We start from the raw sequence: 8,389 nt of genomic DNA, 5'->3' as shown, positions 1-8,389 counted from the left end.
TTTCTGTCACTGAGTGGCATCAAGTTCATTGCTAGGAAGTGAAGACTGTTCAGACTATCTTGTGTGTGATCACAGGAGAGGGAGACAAATAAAAATAGCAATGACCACAGTGAATCTATAGTGACACAAAAGAAAATGGTAATTTGGGCCAACAACACGTTGTGCTTGATGGCAATGTCTGAAGTGCAGCTACCACCATGCCTACAACTCATGTAGATATACCCACATTCTCTAAAATGCCAGCAATGATACCACTACCTGTTCTATCATGTAGCAGATTGGCAACAGCTACCTGAATCTTTAGTCAAGTCCTCAAATACATACTGCATCTTCAGAAGGGTGTCTTCACTGCAGCTGAAGCATCTCCACAAGGTGGATCTTCACAAGCCACTTTCACAGCAGTTAGGTGGAAAATATGAAGGAAGTTATGGTGGGTTTTCTACCTGCAGCACCAGCAGGAAATAAGAATGGCAGTTTCTCTTAAGTTTGCTGATAACCAGGGAGAGATTCCTGAGATTTCTGTGCATTCAGTGTAGCATCCTAGCAGAGCATAGGGCAGGGGAAGCCACCAAAGAGAAATCAGATGAAGGAACACTGTCAGTGTAATAAAACTAGAGTAACAAATAAGAAAACTTAAAACTGGTCATTGATTTTCCAGGTGTCCCAGATATTTCAGACATAATGTAAAGATAAAGAATAAGCATCTCTGAAATAATCCTGTTCATCCTTGCACCAAATACACTGACGCTGAGAGAACGGTGGCAGTGTGAGAGGATGGTATTAGTGCGTAAGCTGGGTACGTGTGTGTGTTACGCATTTTTTTGTGTTTTGCTGATTTCAGACTGGAAGAACAGATACCCCTTTCATCATTTCTTGGGTGTTGGCTAATAAAAAGAGCTGTGCATGCTATGCATATAAGAAAACTAAAGGTGGACTGATTAGTGTTCTGCTCTCTTGCATGACCTTAAAGCTCAACATGAAAACAAAGCACAAGCCTGAACTGACTCTCTTGCCCAAGGAATCTTAGCATGACCTCAAAAAAACACCACTGCAGACACCTGCTGATTAGCTACCCAGCTTCCACATGTGCCAGAGTACTTTGTGGCAGGATTAGTTGTCATTTCCAAGAGGACACTGATAAATTAATAGAAATATTTTCTGAATTCACTGCAGAAAACATTCCAGCTGTTCATTAAGTTGCCACATACTACTTTTGAAACAGTTGTGAAAATCTGTTCCTGATGGCTGCCATACTGCGTGTCATAACTGATCCTGAATAGACAGTGTTCTTGATCCATTCTAGGTAAACCTGAAACCACCACATAACACCTGACAGTAACAAAGAGAGAAGTAAGGAATAGAGTTGGTTTCAAAGTGAGTCTGTGTCCACATCTTTAATCTCCATGGAGCATGCCATCAGTGACCCCATTACTCTTTAGATGTTACAGAAGCTGTGGATAACCTGAACTAGAGATGTCAGGCCCAATTCATTTGTTGTGTCCATTTCCTATGGCCATTATGCTAATTTAGTGTTTGAAAAGGTCTGTGTACCTAGCATGGAAGCATGGCTGGTGAAGTTGCTGCTAAATGTGGGATATGTTTATTTAGTGTTTTATTTTGTAATGTCAGGCATCCTAGAGACATTGACCTGGAATTCAGAATGGTGCCTTATGAACAAAACAAGGTCTTCTGTAGTCATTGGTATGCCCCAAAACTCATACATCTGTACTCTTCTTCCCAAAATCAGGAAATCAGAAATATTTTATGGATTATGACATTAAATTTATTTACCTTTCTTAGAAGAACTCTCAAACTCAAGTCTATGCATCAAAATCAAGTCAGGTGAAAGTAATAATCTTTGCTGCATATAAAATGGACATTCCCATTGTCAGCGCTTATCCTGATGTTTGTGATTTGTCATCTGCCATACTGCCATCTTCTTCTGATCTAGTTCCTGCTCTGCTTTGCAGTTTTCTGCCTCATTTATATTTCCCCATTTTCCAACAGTCTGTTATCCCTCGCAAGCTGCTTACTTTGATCTTCTAGCATATTTTCTTTTCCTTCCCCTCTCTCTAGCACCTTATATGCATCAATTTTGCCTATTTCTTTCTGTGTCATTCCTCACAGTTACTATCACATTCCCAGTTTCCCTGATTTTTTTCTTTCTCCATGCCATCCTCAGCATTTAGTCATGGCTTAGTACACCTCTCAGTCTCCTCTCTCTGAGAATCTGCCTCTTCATCCCATCTTTGTCACCTCACTCATGCATGCTTTCAATGAACACACATATACTCAGGCCTCACCTTTACCTCTGCATACCTTCCAACTTTGTGTTTCACTACTTTTGCCCTCCTTCTATTCCACAGTCTTCCTCCAGCAGGTCATCTTCTCCTGTCTCCTTTCAGTTTTTGCTATGAACTTGTTTGCTAAAGTGCTTTAAAAAGATTAGCTGAGAACACAAATCATAGGAACTTCACACAGCCATTTGTCTCCTAACAGAACATTACTGTGGTTTATTTTCCTTGTGTGCTGGTTGATGCCAATCTAGATTGAAAAGTGGAGAAATGGAAGTGTTCCTTAAGCTGAGCAGTAGTGTTGCTTAGACTTACATCTGCCTCAGATCCCTCCTCCCTCACACCAGAGTAGATTCTCACAAATATTTAAGAATCAATTTTAAATTGCTCTTCTACAACACTTAAAGCAGCAGCATTGTGTTGATTCCTAGGTGAAGCCTGGGACTGGGAACTGAAGCAACTTGCAGCCGATGATGTTGGCTTTATCCAGGAGCTCCCTAGCATATACCCTTAGGTTATGTCCACACAATTAGGCAAGGCATGTGCTTCATGCTCTTGAGTTACATACCCCATGTATTTTGTGTATTTATTGCAGCAGGAAACTCAGTCATGACTTTGTGTAGAGCTGAATTCAGGTGCTAGAGGTATCCCATATGAAAGTTGTGATCTTGGCTGCAGGGAGGTAACTCTTCTAGAAATTGTCAGTAGAGGCCTGACTGCTTAGTTCTTTTCAGCTCTGCTTAGGTTTCAGTGTTGGGTTAAGTCTCTTCTTAGCCCATCTTGTTCCTTAACAGTATGTTTTTTGAACAAAGCTGATCTCTAGAGTGGGCTTGAACTCTTTCTTACCTTCTTTATCTCCATACTGCATCATTACATGTATCACTAGATGCTTAGTTTCACAGGACTGGAACAAGTTCCAGCACTCTGTTGATCCAACCAAGTTTCAAAGGTGTCTTTCCTTACAGTCACGCCTTGCCTCGTGGGCTAAGGCAATGGCATGCATCAGCGGCGCAGTGTCACTCTCTTGTAATGTTCCCTGGCTGAACTTTTAGTCATTGTATTGACTTGTAGTTCAGCTCCAACAACCTCTGAGGAGCCTTTCCTCTGATTATACGCGTGATTCCCAAGAGTCTGTGCTCAATACACCTTCGGTACCTTTTATCTCTACACAGTTGTCATTGCAGTAAACTGACCGGTCTCACTCTATCCACATGGGAGTCTGTTCTGGGCCTGAAAGTTATGAACCTACTTCAACCAGCTTCTCAGGGTTTTTTCTAATCACTGCTAGGTAGTTGCAAGGTTATTGCCAGTAATGGTTGGCAATGCATTCCTTACATATTCCTGTTACTATAACTGTTACTGTTTCAGTACTACATGTCACAATATTACTTAAGAGTTTCAAATGAGGCCATAACACATTGCATTAAACTGCCTATATATACACAGCAAAAGAAACATCCTTGTTTAGTATAACACACTATCTCTACGAACAAAAAGTAGAAAAAGCAGTGGTCTGGGCAAGGTCATCCCTCAGGTCAGGCAAAAGGCAAGGCCACAGAGTAAGACCTTCTCTAGATTATGCTGCTTTGTTTATCTCCTTTGTCAAATCCTCACCAGTCTGATCTGACCCAAGACCTACTGTACAAGGGAAGAAAAGGACGCAGTAAGACCTCATACAATACATATCACTATGCTTCAGACTATTCCTGTGTAGTAAGTCCTCCTGCATACACTGACTTTTCTCCATTAGATGCATCCATAGGGCAAAACCCCAGGTCTTTAAAGTTCATTATATATCAGTAGATTTTCGGTGTTCCAGTACCTTCAAGAATGTGGCCTTCAGGGAGCATAGGATCTGGGATTACTGATTGTCTCAGATTTCAAGCTTATTTGTTTAATCAGCTGTCTTGATGTATGCTATAATACAGCTCATAAAAATACTGTTTGATTTGGCTCACATTTGATAAGCTTCCCTGCTTCCCAGGGAAAAGAAGAAAAGCAAGGGACATTTCCATGTATATTATGAACATAGAGACCCCAATCAGCATGTGGAAATTGCAAAAAGCCTACAATTTATATTTGAATTTCACCTGTTAATTTTACGTTTCTGATATTTCTTCTGCTCCTTTGCTCAGGGTGTTATTGAGAGCTAGTTTTATTAAATGCTGATATATACATTATAATGCATTGAACATTCAGCAAATGAGATCTCAGATATACAAGGGCAATGCTGGCAAGAAACTGCATATTTTATATCCATCAAATAAACCATATGTAATCACCTCTCTGAAATATAATGCAAATACAGCTTAACCTGAGACTGGACCTGAGACATCAGCTGTAAGACTGATTTTTCTTCCTCCATTTTCTTTCATAAAATGATGTCCTGAAATACTCTTCTGGACTGAACAAATAGTCTTCTCTGCATGAGAAAAGGGAGCCATCCTATTTAAGGTGGAGTGCAGAAATGTCTTCCTTCCGTCTCCCGTTTTTCCTCTCAATAGCAAATGATTTATATTCACCAAAGGCAGGAATTGTCTCTTAGAAACTAACACTCTGAACTTCTGCCCAAAAGGAGCAGAAAACAAAAAATTGACATTAAGGAAACAGTTAATACTCCCCCTGTACGCCTTTAGCTAGCAAACAGTGTTCACTGGAGTTTTAGGGACTGTAAGTTCAGGATCATCTCTTTCTGGAAGTGTTGTAATGCCTCCCTCTCTCTCTTGTCATCTCTGCAGGCATGTACTATAGGCAGTGCTTTTATTATATGTGGAAAAAAGGTGCCTCCCTCCAATGATTTCCAGTTCGAAAGACAAAATGTACTTCCGGTTTGTGACAAATATGCTTAGCAGAGGCAGTGGTAGCATTGAGCTCGCTCACACCATCCTTGGAACTAGCTCAGGCCAACGTTCAGTCTTCATCCTGCACCAGTACCAGTATCCTAAGGAACAATCAGGTTTCCTTCAAGGAGGTCAAGGGAGGTGATCCATCCTCTCTCTTCAGCACTGGTGAGGCCATATCTGGAGTGCTGTGTCCAGTTCTGAGCTGGACAAGAGGGTACAAGAGAGACATGGATTTACTGGAGCAAGTCCAGTGGAGGGCCACAAGGATGATTAAGGGACTGGAACACCTTTCATAGAAGGAGAGGCTGAAAGAGTTGGGACTGTTCAGCATCGAGAAGAGATGGTTGAAAGGAAGCTTCTCCATATGTTCCAGTATGTGTTGTGAGGGAATGTGTGGGGAGCCAGACTCTTCTTAATGGTGCCTACTGACCAGACAAGAGGCAATGGACACAAACTAAAAAACATGAAAATCCATTGAACAGAAGAAAAACTTTTTTACTATAAGGGTGGTCAGACATGGGAATGGGTTTCCCAGGGAGGTTGTGGACTCTCTGCCTGTGGAGATATTCAAGATTTGACTGGGCACAGTCCTGGACAGCCAGTTCTAGGTGACATTATTTGAGCAGGAGGGTGGGACCAGATCCCAGAAGGTCCCTGCCAATGCAAACAGTTCTGTGATTGCCATTGCCAAAACTCTACCATAGGGATGCTTTAATATTGAAAGCAATTTTTTCCATACCATTTATATGTTTCCTTTCAGGACTGCTTCCTGACCAATTCCAGCTGTAGCAAAGATAATGTTGGTAAAACCAGGGTGGGGACACTGTCAGGTCCTACAGAGGGGCCATCCATATTTAGAGTTGCAAGTGTGTGTCTGCAAAGTCACTACCCATTATTCAATAAATTTCAAGTGCAGCATCAGTCTAGTTGGTCAGATGAGGATGTGTGTGCTCAGAAGCTGTCTAGTGCCATAGCTACCACCCAACAAACAATTTGTGGACCATACTTCAACTACTAGATTCTGGGAAGGATTAGTTAAAGAAAAAGAAAAGCAACATTCAACAGGAAACAGACTTCTCATTGTGACCCTTCATTGCATATTCTCCGTGCTCCCTTTTCTGCTCAGTAGCGCAGGCCAGTTTGGGACACTCTAAATTGTCAAGAGCAGCAAGGGGTTACCCAGAGTGTGCTTTGTTTGGCAATACAGACGGCTTTTTTTGTTAACTGACTTGAACCCATTGTATGTGCCCCGCCCCCCCATACCCTCTCTCCTGTCCTCACCACCCTCATCCCCAGTCCAGCTCACCCTCCACAGATCCCCTTACAGTCTTTGGGTTCATGAAGTACAAATTAGCATAATCAGATTAGCTGCATGGGGTTGTTCAGCATGGAGCTGAAAAGGAAAAAAAGAAAAAATGGCTCACAAAGAGAAGCCCTGAGGAGGGCAGAAGGGGATGGTATTGCTGTTGTGCTGTGGTGCTGAAAACTTGCACCTGCATAGCAAGCAGATCCTCTTCTTACTGAGGACTCTCAGATGGTATTAAAGCATAGGAATTAATTGTGGGGAGGGTAAGAAGACAGAGGAAGGATGACAGGAGAGCTGGGATGGAGGGGAGAAGAGAGGAGAGGAGAGATTGTATTAATTGAATTATCTGGACTGGGAATGTATGGTTTGCTGACGGTGGAAAATACTGTTTGATTCCTATTCATCATGGAGAAGAGATCAGCCTGGTAATCTGGCCTATCTAAGATAAGAGTTTTAGAGTCTCTGCAGGAGACTGATAAGAAACATGGTAGGAAAAAAGCAAACTGCCTAGGAGAAGAGAGGCTGGGATTCTGGGTTTCTTTCCCTGGACATTTTCTGTGCGGGGCTTGCATTGCTAAGAGCAGTAAACAATCTGCCTTATTGCCTTAGTGCCTGCCCTAATTTTCTCCTTTCTGACCTTACTGGGAAAAGAACCCTCCCAGAGGAGTCAAGACACAAATCCATAGCCACAGGTTTTAAAAGCAACTAGGGGCTTGATATGCTTTTGTATTTTGGAACGCAAGATGAAATGACTTGAAGGTGCCTGATTTAAAAAAAAAATCTTTAAAAAAGAACTTCCAAGGCTGCTTCCACACAGCTAGCTTTTCAAGCTGAATTCCCTGGTCAGTCACCCTCATCTTTCTGAGGTATCTTAAAAGCATGTGTGGGCAGAGATTACAAGAAGAGAACCCCAAAAAGCAGTCATGACAACCCTGAAATGCTCTAACTTGAGCCCTCACCATCAAGAGTCTTACTGACAGCTGTAGCCCTAGACTTTCAGTACTTCAGAGAGCAAACAGCGCTTTCAAAAGCAAACAGAAATGTCAGGATAAGTCAAGCTTTGAGGCAGTATTTATGACAAGACCCTGGCTAACTTGAACCTGCAGTTTTCAAGAAGAAATGCTGTCTTTGGTTTGATTGGAGCATTGGAATGGAAGGATAGAGACTCTTTAGGAGAGACAGACGGGGGAAACAAGGAGGGGGCGTCACCCTCTATGTCAGTGACCAGCTGGAGCACTTGGAGCTCTGCCTGGGGGTGGATGAAGAGCCAACCAAGGGCTTATGGGTCAGGATTAAAGGGAGGGCAGGGACAGGTGACTTTACAGTGTGGATCTGCTACAAAACATCCAACCAGGAAGACCAAGTGGATGAGATCCTCTAGAGACACATAGGATCAGATGCGCATTCACAAGTCCTGGTACTCATGGGGGACTTCAACCACCCTACTGTCTATTGGAGGGACAACACAGCAGGGCACAGTCAATCCAGGAGGTTCCTGGAATGTGTTGATGATAACTTTCTTCTTAAAGTGATAGAGGAGCCAGTGAGAAGTGCTATGCTGAACCTTGTTCTCACCAACAAGGAAGGGCTGGTGGGGAATGTGAAACTCAAGGGCAGCCTTGGCTGCAGTGACCATGAAATGGTGGAGTTCAAGATCCTTTAGGGCAGTGAGCAGGGCACACAGCCAGATCACTAGCCTGGACTTCAGGAGAGCAGACTTTGGCCCCTTCAGGGATCTGCTTAGTGGAGTACCATGGGATAAAGCCCTGGAGGGAAGAGGGGCCCAGGAAAGGTAGTTAATATTCAAGGATCACCTCCTCCATCGTTCCTCAGGAACGATGCATCTCAACAAAGATGAAGTTGGGCAAAGATGCCAGCAGACCTGCATGGATCAACAAGGAGCTCTTGGACAAACTCAGACCCAGAAAGGAAACCTACAGAGGGTG

The sequence above is a fragment of the Falco biarmicus genome, chromosome Z (assembly GCF_023638135.1).
Source record: "Falco biarmicus isolate bFalBia1 chromosome Z, bFalBia1.pri, whole genome shotgun sequence".
Classification (NCBI taxonomy): Eukaryota; Metazoa; Chordata; class Aves; order Falconiformes; family Falconidae; genus Falco; species Falco biarmicus.
Note: the sequence above shows the minus strand (reverse complement) of the source record.